Consider the following 15,394-nt stretch of genomic DNA (forward strand, 5'->3'; position numbering starts at 1 on the left):
TGCTAATTGACACAGAGACATGAATGATACCTCGTTGGAACGCTCATAGACCACAAATTCCAACAAAGTTACTTTTTTTACCCATCATGCCCAAACCGTAGAAGAAGAAGAAGAAGAAGAAGAAGAAGAAGAAAAGAAAGTCGATTTGATGACCGTCACGTGTTGAAATCAGAAAATATGCTAGTGAAAACACAAGCATTACCACACAGCATTTTAAAGTGGTGCAATGAACGAAACGATACCTGGTCCCAAACTGTACGAGGTCGAATTGAGTACTTTTCATCTAATCTTCATGCAGCAGATTGTGTCTATCACAGATCATGTAGTATCAACTTTCGAACAGGTAAAGCAATTCCTCAACAATACTGCACCGATAATCAGTCAGCGTCAAAAAAATTCCGAGCTGGCCGACCTACAAATGATGAGAGAATCCGAGCATTTCAGCGCATCTGTAGTTATTTGGAAGAGCTCGATGATGAGCAACTAACTGTGGGAGAACTTGTTACAAAAATGGGCACATTTCTTGAAGGGGCTGATCACATTGGATATGACAGATGGCACATGAAATGTCAACGAATGGAGTACTTCGGTGAAAAAATTATAATTTCTAGTGACAGTGGAAAGAACTACTTCATTACACTCCGAGAAACTGCCAATCACATTCTACGGGCAATCGTGATTTACTACGAGAGTATGATGAAGAAAAGGAAAAAATAGAATAATAGAAACTGTAGCTCGACTGATCAAAAGCGACATAAAATCCAAACTACAAACTGGAAGTGATACATATCCTTCACCCAGCGACTTGACCATTCAGGAATCCTTTCAGTACATTCCACCTAGCCTTAAACTATTCTGTGCCACACTTTTTGCCGAAAAGAACAATGAAACCAAAATAGCATCGATTGACCAGTGTTTGATGCAAGCAGCCAGACCAAGAGCTATATTAGCTCCTCTGCAGTTAGGTGTTGGTGTGCAGCTGCACCACCACCATCGATTGAAACACCTGATTGACACGCTGCGTCACCTGGGATTTTGCTCTTCATACGCGGAAGTGCAGCGGTTTGAACGCTGTGCGGCAAGTACATTTGGTAATCGTGTGGTCGAAATGTCAGCAGACCAGGCTCTCCTCTTTGCAGCGGATAATATAGACCATGATCTCCAAACGCTGAGTGGTTTAGGCAAATTCCATGGTATGGGAATGTTGGCGGCCATTACTCCATCCACTACTACCAGTCTAACCATTCTTCGGAAGCCCGTCTCTGATGCTGATGTGAAGTCCCTTGCCAGTGTTTCCATTCATGCATACACTGAAGCCAGGGCTATTCTTGAAAAGGTCAACTGTGAATTGGTAACAGCACCATCACCGAACGAAAGCTCCCTGGATATTTTGTGGAAACTTTCCTGGCACTTTCCGTCACGCACACCAAACTGGTCAGGAATGATGCGGGCCATTCACGCAGATCCATCTCTTCATCATCCAGGGAAATTCACTGTTCTCTGCTTACCGATTATTAACCTCCATCCATCTGATATGTCATGCATCTATTCCACTTCAGTGTACCTGAATAATCTTGCGAGAAAATATAAAGTCACACCAATCATCACCTTAGACCAACCACTGTTTCGGAAAGCTTCACGTATCCTGGATGACAGAGCACATAACACCAGTATTAAGGACACAGTTCTCCTGTTGGGCTCATTTCATACTCTGATGAACCTTCTAGGAGTAATTGGTTCCCTGATGGATGGTTCAGGCTTACGTGAAATCTTGCATGAGCTTTATGGAGAAAATTCGGTTATACATATGTTAAGTGGCAAGTCCGTAGCAAGAGCCTTCCCTGCGCACATGATGGTTGACCTGGCATTAAGTGCATTGCTTGTGGAGAATGTTTTTCTGGAGACCGATAACGGAACAAACAGAACTATCAACGATGCGTACTCTCTCTACTAGAGTCTGATGTCGGGTGAGATTACTGTAACTGGAGCTAGTGCTTCACCTCTTCTTCAAGAAGCCCGAGAAAAATAGAAGAACGAAAGTCAGAATTTATTAACACATCAAAAACAAGTCAGTTTTGGCTTGTATACCAGCGCATGTTGACTACAGCATGGAAACTTGTCGCAGCAGACCGAACAGAAAGTTGGGAGGATCACCTTGATGCTATAGCAGAGTGCAATCCCATATTCGCTGCAGCAGGACACTTCAATTATTTGAAGTCGACGTGCTTGTACCTGCAAACAATGTTAACGCTGTCATCGGTTAATCCAACACTTCACGAAAGCTTTCAAAATGGGTTCGGAGTTATTAGAAGAAGCAACCGTTATTGGGCTGGGTTGTCCTCTGATCTAGTCATAGAGCAGGTTCTGATGAGATCGCTAAAATCCACTGGAGGTCTAACCCATGGGAATGGAATGTCGGAGATGCAAGATCATTGTGTGTGCTCTCAATGCCAGCATGCTCCGAGTACAATCTGGCGATGCAAACTCTTACTCACACAGCATGTCACTAGCGAATAACATAAAGAAGCCGAAATGTCAAGAATGTCACGTGATATCAGTGACAAACGTCGCATTCTTGCACGACTGCAGCCCATCTCACCATTTGACGGAAACAAATCGTTGAGAAACATTGCCACTGACGTCACAGCGAATTCCTCGGTCAACGTCCATAATTTATTTTCAGTTGAGGAAGAGCTTGCGAATAGTGGCGGCGTAAGGGCGGGGCGAGCGGTGCCGCCGCCCCGGGCCCCACTTCGTGGGGGCCCCCGACGGTAAGTAAAGAATAATTACTAAGGAACCTTATTAGCATGAGCAGTACAAGGGCCGTCAAGGTTTATAATCCACACCTTCCCTAAATGTAAACTCAATTAATTGTCAATTAATATTACACCACATAACGTATGAAACAACAGAAATATCTGTCTAATAAAACTAATCAGTACTGGATTTCCGTATAAGCTAAACAAACTATAAGCTTCGGGCCTCACTCTCTTGGGGACCCGAAAGAAATTTAAAGAATAAAACTGAATGTAGATTCAAAATAAATAAAATAAAGGTTTCATTATCTTGGAAGCTCCTAAAGAAATTTAAAGGAAAAAGCTCTGAATATAGGTGAAAAATAAAGTAAATGTTTTATACTCTTGGGGGCCCCCAAAGAATTTTAAAGGAAAAGGCTGAATGCAGGCGAAAAAATAAAACAGACGTTTCACTTTCTTGGGGGCCCCAAGAAAATTTTAAAAAAAAAAAAGTTGAATGTAGGTGAAAAATAAAAATAAAAGTTTTGCTCTGTTGGGGCCCCAAAGAAATTTAAAGGAAAAATGTATGTGGATTAAAATATGAATAAAATAAAAGTTTCACTCTGTTCAATAACCTCAGAGAAATTTAAAGGAAAAGCTGAGTGTAGATTAAAATATAATGAAAGTCAAAGTATATTGTGTTATTTACATTCTAAGGTCTTATGATGCAAGTAATGGGGCCCCGTCTGCTAGCCTGCTTCCTAAACTATCACTGTTTATTTATTTATTTATTCATATATCAGTTCAAGAGAAGGGTAGAAAGAAGGGATCAACATATATAATGCTTTATTAGGGTACTAGAATTCTGTTCTAATTAAAAGCTCTTTGCTGCAGACGCTATAGTTGCTGATTCACTTGTTTTCCTTCTGTCTTTATTCTTTTGTCCTTTACAAGTCGAATTTTCAGCAAGCGAAACCCGTTTGCTTAGCTGGTTTCCCCATTTCTGCTCTTGTTTTTTGGCGTATCAATTTACATTTCAGCCCACAAATTTAGAGTGAAGAAAATGTTAAATAAGAAAACAAATGTTCAAATAATCAAAATACTTCAGCATTATAGTATTTAATTCAACCCCTGATTGTTCTCATATGGAACACTTGTCACAAATCATTCGATTTGTTGACATACAACGTGATTCTGTTCAAGTTTGGGAAGCATATTGATTTCATCTCTGTCGAAGGAAAGAGTGCTGAGAGTATTTCTGCTGAAATACTGAAGAAACTTCAATGTGATGGGCTTGGTATTAAGATTCCAGAGGCCAGTCTTGTGATAATCAGGCTACAATTGCCGGGCAATATTCTGGAGTTCAAACTTTGATACGGAATATGTCCTTTGGCCATTTTCGTTCCTTGTAACAATAATTCATTGAACCTTGTGGCTTACATGCTGCGCACGTTAACGTTCTGGCGGTGACTTTGTTGGGAGAAATAAAACGTTTGTTGGTATTCTTCTCTAGATGTACTCACCGATGGAATGTGCTGCAAAATCACGTAAAGATTGGTCTGAAACATGAAAATGACACTAGATGGAGTTCAAAAGCAGAAGCTTTAAAGGCACTTTCTAGTCAATTGGATGAAGTAATTGATCTGTTGGAAGATCTGCGTGACACTTCGATTGAAACGCTTGATACTAGAAGAGATGCTGGTCTTCTTGCAAGCATCCAGTTATTTAACTTCATCGCTTTACTATATTTCTGGTCTGCAAATCCCTCATATATTGATCGGATCCAAAAACGCCTTCAATCTCAGGATATGAGTTTCAATCAAACTCTTATTCAGTTACAGAGCCTGGTTAACACCATTAATATCTGGAGATTTGAGCTGGGCAAGGAAATCATATCCACAGCTGAAAGAAGTTGCAGGGCATGGAACATAACTGTGGGTACACACAGTAGAAGGAGATGCATGCCTGGAGAAGGAAAGAATGAAACCAGACTGCACAGGCCGAAGTGAAGCGCTCTATCAATGCAATTTTAGATATGAGACAACAAATGTATGATCATTTTACTCAGATGCACGACCTGAACGACAGATTTGGATTCCTGTGTTCTATGGCCAACTTTGTGCAGCAGCTAGATGATGAGAGCGAGGAAAGGCTAAAAAGCATGTTGCTCTGATTTGGCTTTGTTCTACCCGAATGACCTGGATGGCTTATTATTATTTCAGGATTGTAAGGATTTAATCCGTTCACTAAGGTGTGCTCAGAAAACTAAAGAACAACTTGACTTTTCACCACAAGGTATCCTGAAATATGTATCTTCAATGGGGCTTCAAATTTACTAAAGTTTGGCAACCGCTCTTCAGATTTTGATAACACTGCCCGTATCTGTCGGATCATGTGAAAAGTTTTTCACCAAAATGAAATTGATAAAATCATAAATTTGCGTTCCACAATGAGTCAGGAGAGATTCACGAATCTGGCCATTCTTTCTATCGAAAATGAAATAGCATCCACTGGATTCTGATAATATAGTTGAGACTTTCGCTGCTACCAAAGCAAGGAAGGTATCATTCTGCATGTTGGTGGAACATAGTCTAATATGGTAGTGGAACTACTGTCGAAAGCAGTTTCATGTTTCAAGTAAAGGCAATAAAAATACAAAAGTACCAAAAGAAAATGAAATCTTTGTTTTACGTCTCACGGTTATGGCGGTTAGGCTAAAGGGGACGGTGATGATGAGAAATGAATGAAATGGTGGAATGAAGAAAGTTGGAGAACCCCGAGGAAACCCACAAGCACGGTGTTTGTCCACCACAAAGTCCACACGGCGTGAGCTGGGATCGAACCAGGGACCCCAAGCACCGGGGGTGAACTCTCTACCACTGAGCCACCGCGCCCCCAAAAGTACCAAACGAATAATAAAAAACTATAAAGATTTGCCAGTTGACTGGTGATAGGTGATAATGAAAAGTAGGATGGTATAACCCGTAATAGAATTCTGTGCTAACATATTTAATCTATAATATCCCCAATTATTCAATATATTCAGGATTTTTTCTTATAATATATTCTAATACTAAGTATGTTAGTAAATGGTAATGGAAATAGTCATAAGTGACAGAATATAAACATGACTGAATTATTAAATACAAAATAATATAATCACAAAACAAGTGCGAACTCTAGAAACAATAGTAAAAAAAAAAGACAAGCAGGAGAGAAATATTCTAGTGCTTAACTATTCATTGATATTTCGGCAAAAGCAGCAGGACTAAATAGATCGTACATTATCACTGGAGGGAAACCGAATGTTAAAGTGAATGGGGCTAATTGTAGGAAAAAAATTAATCAAATAAAACCCATCTAACGTAAATTCAGACAGGTGAGAAACTATGAATAAACTTAACCATATGAGAAATTGCTCAGGAGAAACACCAAAGGCGAGAACCCAACAAAACTATTCTAGAAAATATAGAGCTTACATTTAAAAATCGCATCGGTTATATTATTATTTGCAATTTTTGCAATATCAGCTCATTGTTACGTTTTGTACGTAAATTTCTCTCTAACTGTATTATTAGGAGCATTACTTCCACTATTCCATCTAATTACAGTACGCGTTGATACTACGATAGTATAGGTGTAGGATAAATTCTGGATTCTTGATTGTTACGTTTTGTTTGTTCTTAAGATTGTTATTTCTGTTGTGGATTGTAGTTTCCGTTACATTTCTATCCCTAATCCTTTTTCTATCGTGTCCTTTGTTTAAAAATGAACAAAAAAGAAAAAAATATGCAATGTTAATCGTGGTCCAGTTTTATTTGTAGATACCAGCCTGAAGGCGGTTCTAAGCATTTAAAAAACAGACAGGGATGCGGAATGTCAGCCCTATTTGTTTAATATATCCCAGATTATAATGATCTAAACACACACACCAACGGAAAAGGGGGAGGAGAAAACAGACAGAATGATTATGTAAATAAATGTCAAAAATAGAAATGCATAAATCACGATTGTTTGAAAAGGGGCCCCAACCTACTTCACTGGCCCCGGGCCCCAGTTTGCCTTACGCCGCCACTGCTTGCGAAGAAACTATCTGGCAAAGACCTGTTCACTGTGAAGTGGAAATGTGCAGATAAAGTCAAAACTCTAGCATCCTCGAGTAGTGTTAAAATCAGCAGCGATATTTCCGTCGATTCGACTCTTTTGTTTCAAGGACTGTTAGTTGTCGCTAATGCAGGCAGCACATCCTTAGAGGAGACCTTAGCGCATGAGTTATGTGCCTACCCACCAGCTTTATTTTACTCACCCAGCATGATGCGTAAGGCAGACAAACCCCCACTGGCTTATGAGATACTAGAGTTCAGCAAGCAGCAGACCGCACAGTTTGAAGAAACGAAGCCAGAAAATATTCTGTATGTCTTAGACGGAGGATCTCTGTTACATAGACTACCATGATGTAAAGGCACTTCGTACGACAATATCGCTGCATCATTTGCTGAGTATACGGTTCGTAAATATGGCACATCAACCATCGTGTTTGATAGGCATGGAATTTGTTTACCATTGTTCATTACAACTGTGCTACCGAATGTGAAAGAACGTATTGTACTTGCAAAAAGCATGGCCTTCCATGTGCTATTGTTTGTGGTGTGTGCCAAGAAACTGCATGTTTTAACTGTTTAAATGAATATGGTGAGGACAGTGTTAGCGTAAGCGATGACGATGTAGATTTATAATTTGCCTCCCATAGATTTGTAATTTGCCTCCCAAAGTTTTTTGTCTTTCCATTCTTTTGCTTTAGAATATTTTTGTTTTATATATTGGTATTATGTTTCTATAAAACGAATTGTCTTGTACACTGTATTATGATATGATCTTCTATTTGCTATTGCCTGTGGTGTGAGCCATGAAACTGAATGTTTTAACTGTTTAAATGAATATGGTGAGGACAGTGTTAGCGTAGACAATAACGATGTAGATGTGTAATTTGCCTCCCATTCTTTCGTTATTCCCATTCTTTTGCTCAAGAATACTTTTGTTTTATGTATAGTATTTATATTAAAGCAACCTTTGATTTGAAGAAAGAAACAATATTTTTTCATGCGTAGAATGACTATCAGGGTTGCCAGAACCCAAGAAAGGTAAAAGTGTAGATTTTCCCAAATTTTTCAAGGTTTCTTCTTCTTCTTCTTCTTCTTCTACAGGTTGGGCACAGGAAGCACAAACGATACATCGTTGGCAAGTGGGTTTCATAAGCTTTAAAACGCGGTATTCTTCATGTCTCTGTGACAATTAGGGAGGATGCTAGATCTAAGAAACAGAAGTTAGACCACAGTAAAAAATATAGAGTGTGACCCTCCTTGGTCCGCGGCTCCGAATTTTTATCTCCCTTACTGTTGACCCTACGTCCTTCATTTTTTATATTATTGTTACCAATGTCTGGTATACGTGCGGGAATTTTTCTGCCGGCGTATGAGGACGTACAGTGTTGCCAGCGTTCAAGAAATATCAATTTAAAAAAACAAAAAATCGACTTCTTTTCTTCTTCTTCTTCTTTTACGGGTTGGGCATGATGGGTACAAAAGTAATTTTGTTGGAATTTGTGGTCTATGAGCGTTCCAACGAGGTATCATTCACGTCTCTGTGTCAATCAAGAGGGCTACTAGAGCCGCCAACGTAAAGGTCTATGATTTTTTCAAAAAACTATAGTACGCCATTTTGACACCGTTTTTGGGGGTGTTCCCGTGTCGGATTTTGGATATTTTCATCAGGAGAAGTACTTAAACAAAATACATGTGTAAAACTAAAGGTTACAATTTTGCCCAGGTCAAACCGTATTTTGGCTCGACTAATCTTTTAAATTTAAGTGAATATCTTAAGAATATCAAAACTTGAGGAACAATGCTACTAACTATCTGACTGATTTCATATTTTTCCTATAGCCCAGAAATTAAGGTGCGCAGTTTATTAAGACATTATTGTCGGACACTAACATTTCTGTGAAATATGTGAAGGTCTTGTTCACTCCTCTCTGTATCAGAGGCGGTTCGTGGCTAAATAAATAGGTGAGGTACACAAAACTGGGTTGTAGTGCTTAGTGTTCGTGAAACTGGCTCTTCCTCCCTCCCTTGCAGGATTTTCCCTGACTTTCGGACTTCTAGTAATCTATGAAACCAATCGCTTGAGGGGCATAAAAGACGAGGTTTGCCGCGTTGTGGAGGTGTTATTAACGTCACTGGTAATGTTATATCTGTAGAAGACGGAGTGATTCGTTAATCTTTATTTTCTTATATTTTATTACAAAATAACATTACTTTTAAGATAGTGACCTTCGGATTAGATTTATTCTTTCTTCAACGTTCAATTATATTTGCTCCCTTTCTTACCTACAAAAACAATCTTTTATATCCTACACGGAAAATAGAGAAAACATGTATACCTACATGTATACGCCAGTGTTTCTTTCAGAAAAATGTTCCGGGGGGTGGCGCACTTAGTATTCGGAGGGGCACTTCTGGTACTGTTCTATTTATCATTATATTACAAACGTATTATTTTGGTCTCCTCTGGAGGACACTCTCAAAATTCTGGGAGGCAGTGCCCCCCAAAACCATATCTGGAAGAAACACTGTGTATAGCAACTGTAATACCACTGCATAGTACAAAGATTTCCTAAAAGTTCTAGCTTTCTTACCATCTACCTGAATCAATGATAAATCAGGGGTAGGGGGTCCATTCTTAAGAATAGCCTGTTGAGCCACTTAACTTCTACTAGGAAATTGTTTAACAACGAAAGGATGACATCACATGAACCAATGTCCTCCATCATGTACACATTAATTGACCACAATACCAACGTTCTAACACATTATCACAAACTCACAAAAAATATGTTACACACAAATATCACGCAAACACACAATATCGCTTGAAAACGACTCACAAAAAATACCACACACGTAAATATCTTGCAATGCACAATATCGCTTGAAAACAAAATAAAACATGCAGAAAATCACGATTTACACGCACTATGCGACGATTTTCGCGCTCTTGCTACAAAAATGTGTTTCACAGTATTCCAATAACAATTATAGCTTTTTTTTGCCGTTTTTTAGTATGTTTACTAGAAATTATGTATAGACCACATGTATTTTGAAACAAGAAATTAAAAATTCCCTTCAAAGGAAATATTATACTTCCTCAGTAAAACGTTCTAAGAATTTAAATGTAGTTAATAGGAAGGAAAAAGCATATAATCAACGCTTACGTTTAAATTTATTCAATTTGCTATACTGCATGCCATTATCTAGGGAACAGCGAAGAGTATGACAAGTGTCACTCTCTAGTTCAAGCATGCGCAGTGAATGTGGGCAGGCACAATTTCAACTGGCAGTAGTAGGCCCCGGCGTTGGCCCGAATGACTCATCCTCACTCTCTTTTATGACCGGGATTTTTGAAATTTGTTCCCTTTTACGGCTGAGTGCTTTGGTACCTCGATTCTGATTGGCTGATAGAGGTCACGTGACTTTAGGCCCCGCCCACGCGGGAAATTCAAATTTCCATATCACGTGGTATGACGTCATGAGTCACCCCACGGGAAATCCATCACCCGGGATTTTGAAATTTGTTCCTTTTACGGGTAAGATGAGTGTTTTGATTGGTTGAGAGATGTCACGCGATCTTAGACTCTGGGATATTTGAAATTCGTTCCCTTTTATGAGTAATATGAATGCTTTGGTACCACGATGCTGATTGGCTGATAGAGGTCACGTGATCTTAGGCTCTGGGATTTAAAAAAAATTCGATCCCTTTTATGGGTAAGATGAGTGCTTTGATACCTGATTCTGATTGGTTGACAGGTCACATGATCTTAGATCCAAAGATATTTGAAATTCTTTTCCTTTTACGGGTAAGATGAATGCTTTGGTACCATGATGCTGCTTGATTGATAGAGGTCACGTGATCTTAGGTCCTAGGATTGGTACTACGATACTGATTGGAGGATAGAAGTCACATGATCTTAGCCACAGCCCATTTGAGAAATTCAGAGTGTTATGACGCCGATCCACCCTTGACCATGATTTTAGAATTTGTTCCCTTTTTATGGTTATTCTTTTTGGTACCGTAAGTTCCCATGGTGGGTTCAACCCCCTCCTTAAATAACCCTTTTTGGTATCATGATATTGTACTGAAGTTTACCTTAAATATTATCGTTCTCATTGACAGATAAGATGATTACCAGCTTTCTTACCTTGGTGGAGAGACCTTATATGTTTACGTATGGAGATCCTGTTCTTGAATTAGTAGCCTATGTCTCTGAAAGGAACAATGGTGAAAAAGGGGTCTATTCTTCTCTCTTGTAGATTTCTTATAACACATTGTTGTGAGTTTAAGCGATTTATTGCTCAGTAAGCGATTCTTAATGGAAACAGTGTTGCCAGATTTTTCTTACCTAAACTGCTCCGATTCTTTTCGAAACGGTTCCGCAGAGTGCAAGAAATTTTAAACTAAAATTTTTTCCAATTAAAAAAAATTGTAACTAAAAAATCTTAAACGAAAAGTTTCAAACAAAAAATTTTCGAACTAAAAATTTTGAAACAAAAATTTAAAAAAAATTCGAACAAAAAATTTAAACAAATTTTTTTCGAAAAAAAAATTTAAACTAAAAACTTTCGAACTAAATTTTCAAATCAAAAAATTTTCGAACCAAAAAAAATTCAAACTAAAAAAATTAAACAAAAATTTTTCGAAAAAAATTTTAAACAAAACTTTCGAACTAAATTTTCAAATCAAAATTTTTTCGAACTAAAAATGTTTTTAAAAATTTCGAACCAATTTTTAAAAACAAGTTTCGAACTAAAGATGTAAACCACATTTGAAAATTTTCAAATCAATTTTTTTGAACTAAATTAAAAACCAAATTTTGGACACTAAAAATTCTTTAATTAATTTTTCGAACAAAATATTTTCAAACTAATCATTTAAACCAAATCTTGGATATATTTTCCACCTTAAATTTTCAAGATTACCATTATTTGAAAACATGTGTTCAGGGTTTCAAGAAATAATAAAACATATTTTTTTTCAGCTAGTATTTTAACGAAAGGTATGTGCTCTTCTTATACAATTTTATTAACATAATAAATACAGGATCTAGTTAATGAATATTTTGGACGTGTCATCATCTTCGAATGTTGTAGACGTATCCTGTAAAGAAAAAGAAGAAACAACGGATTACTTTATGAATTTTTTTTCCTGAAACAATAAAAACGAGTCAATATTGATGAGAGAAATAAAACTTACTCGGAAATGATGGATTTGTTTAGGTTCATCTTCCTCCTCGGGTACGAGATGACAGCATTTCCTCCACTGATGGTGGTGTTGGTGGTTTATGAACTCTTCTGGGTACTACATTTTTCTAGGTGTTGCTCCTTTATGGTCAAGGTTCCTCCTTGGATACGAGATGACTACATTTCTTCCACTGATGGCGTTGGTGGTTTATGAACTCTTCTGGGTACTTCATTATTTTTTCTTGGTGTTACTGCTTTATGGTCAAGGAGGTAAAAAAGAAAGAGGAAAAAAGAAATGGCGGCCTCATTGGGTATTTACAGTTTTTTCTTCATCTTCTCCTTTTTCCAGTTCCAACTTCCGTTTTTTAACGTACCCGTACGGAACCGTATCATAGGAATTGAGTTCTTTAAATCGACGTTTTGTGTACTGGATACTGTACATTTTTTCTTCTTTGCGTGTGACGATGGTATGGTCTTTGGTCCTGCATATTTTATGGGGGATAGTAATGGTGACTTGTCCACGGCATTGATTTGTAATCATTTCTTTTAGCGTATTGAAATTTAATTGCTGTCCTGCATTGTAGTTTAATGTAAATCCTCTAATTTTACATACGTAGCTGGTGACGTTGGTGTTTGGATTGTATTTTTCTAAGCTGTAATTTTTTGGTCCTCCACTAACAAATGTCTTGATGTATGCTCGTTGTCCATAAGACTCCATCTCATCCGATAAGCATCCCAAGTACGTTGAAGGTTCAATGGTTGGCTCCCCAGGCTTTTCTGTAAAAATCACAGAATCCGTGTCGAAATATAAAACACGTTCCTGCAACATTTCCAGGTACTTGTACAGTTCCAGACGTGCCTGACATGTTGTAAATGCACCTAACACGACATTGGTGTTTCGGTTTTAAACAGGCACACGTTCATTGTACTCCCAGAACGCATACAACATCGTATCATTGATGGGTACAATTTGATGGAGTTTAATGTCGGGGGAAGTGAGTTTTTCATAAAATTCATCCGGCCGATCAATAATTGTGGTCTGGCTAAAGTTTGTACGCTAAAAAAGCTTTCCCCATAGAGCGTTAACACAAAGCTTAGATAAACTTCTTCGTGCAGGATTATTTTCAATTTTGGTCGGATCCAATTCAATACCTTCACGCTCCAGGACGGTTTGTATAAATTTTGATTTGTCTTCTTCGGTGACACAAGAACTTGGCCAGCCAGAAGCGTCCATTTTCGATTTCAAAAACATATTGATGTATTCCGTGAACAAGCCACCTGTTTTCTGATGGGATCATATTGTTCAATGTCATAATCCCAAATTTCAAATATTTTACCGGTTGATATCCTAATTCATATTCATATGATATCCACCGGTATGATATCCACCGATGCCTTCTGTATTTCATATGATACCCATATTCCAGTGAGGCATCGCTCCTGGTCGTTGTGCGTACACGTTGCTGTAGGGTCTGGGTTCATTTCTTCGGCACAAGCAGCACACAGTGGAAACAGTAGTTTCTTGTTGCATCGATAAGGCAGGAGACCATGATAAAGATGGCGACTTGGCAATATCGTCATTTTGATCAGACCGTTGACTTTATTTATTGGTGGTATATTTTCATCACCCTGTAGATAAATTCTAGGATGACCTACAGGGTATTTAGCACACTTATTTATGTAAGGATAAAGCGAAACAATATCGAAATATTTTATTTTTTTCTCCTGCTTTTTCGTCGACTTGGTGATACAGTTTCACACAATTGGTCCTTCCTCCAAAAAAGCTATCTCTCGGATTTAAGGGTCTGCGGTTCATGTACTGATGATCCTTGAGATACGTCGCCATTGCTGGATTTTGTTTCAAGAACTGTTTAAATTCACATTCCCACATTTTATGTACAATGTACCCCAATTCACGCAGTCTTGCATTTTTTCGTTGCGTTCGTTCATAACGGAATTCCATGGTGTCTTCTGGATTGCCGTAGATGGGCTGATTACGGCCTGTAGTAATACACACTTTACAGCCGTGATAAAAACAGCCGGCATGCTCATAAACGTGCTCCTCTAACGTCTCAGGATCTTGGTAGTAGCCATCAACATGGAATCCCGCAATAAACACTTCTTTTTGTCGAGCCGCATGTAAGATTTGTTTTCCTTCGGTTTTTTCAATGTAGGCCAGCCATTGCATTGCAGCGATCGATTGGGTACTTCTCCATCGATAGCCATGTGCCGGTAGAATTCCAATGGTGTTGGGTTTGAGGAAATTCCGGCGGAATACTAAATTGGAAGCACTTGCAATCGTTATCGTCTCCAAGAAGGGACTCACTTTGGTTTCTGCTTCAAATGACGTCATAAACGAAACACATACTTGTCGCAGTACATTGACATCTTGAATACAATAGTTAATAATTTCTTTCTGGAAATCAAACGTGTCATTACGATGATCGTTGTACCACTGCATAAACTTGTTCCTGTCTTCGACGGCCATTTCATTTGTACCATAATACTTCGTTTCCGGAAGTGGTCCAATATACGATTGATTTTCTTTGGTGTTGAAGAAATGCGGGAAGTAGCCTTTGGTTGCGGATAAATTGAACGCTTTTGACAATTTGCTTAATGCCATAGGCAGGAAGTTCAAAGAGTCAACAAACGTCAGATTATTCAAGGCTAAACTCAGTATCTTGGTCCCATTTAATATGACGTCAGGTCTCCATTGACATTGTTCTACCACAGCCTTTAGAATAAAATGTCCATCGTAGCCCTTCGAGTTGTGAGCGAGACAGGAAATCCTATTTATATTGGGACGACGTTCCCGCAAGTACTGGAGAAAATCATAAACTGGATCATCTCCTTGGAAAATATGTTGGCGCTGACCACACGTACTGCAATACTGCTGGATATTATCGTTTTCAACACATGCGTAACATACTTGTTGTGCAACCAATAAATCCGAAATGTGGACATACATATTATCGCCAATATTTTTGTCCTGCATAGATTCTATATCAAAGAAAATCAATAAGGCTTCTTTCCGTGCATGAGTGAAGGAACACCAGGTTTCAAGCATTGTCGATCGGGAAGCATAAAATATTGATGTGATCCTGGAACAATCTTCTTACATACATTACAAAAGATCTCATTACAGTCATGAATGCGTTGTCCACTTCGTACAAAAGAATATACTCTGTAACATTTAGTACATTGCTTCATTTTATATACAGATTCCCCTTGATGATATATTGCATTCCGATGATTGTTAAAACATTCTTCGCCATAAAATTGACGATTGCAGTCGTTGTAAAGCACGCGTTTGATTCTTGTCGCATAGAGGTCTCTGTAAGCATTTAGAGCACGTTACAGGATAAT

This window comes from Thermobia domestica, chromosome 12 (genome assembly GCF_964235325.1).
Source record: "Thermobia domestica chromosome 12, izTheDome1.hap1.1, whole genome shotgun sequence".
Lineage (NCBI taxonomy): Eukaryota > Metazoa > Arthropoda > Insecta > Zygentoma > Lepismatidae > Thermobia > Thermobia domestica.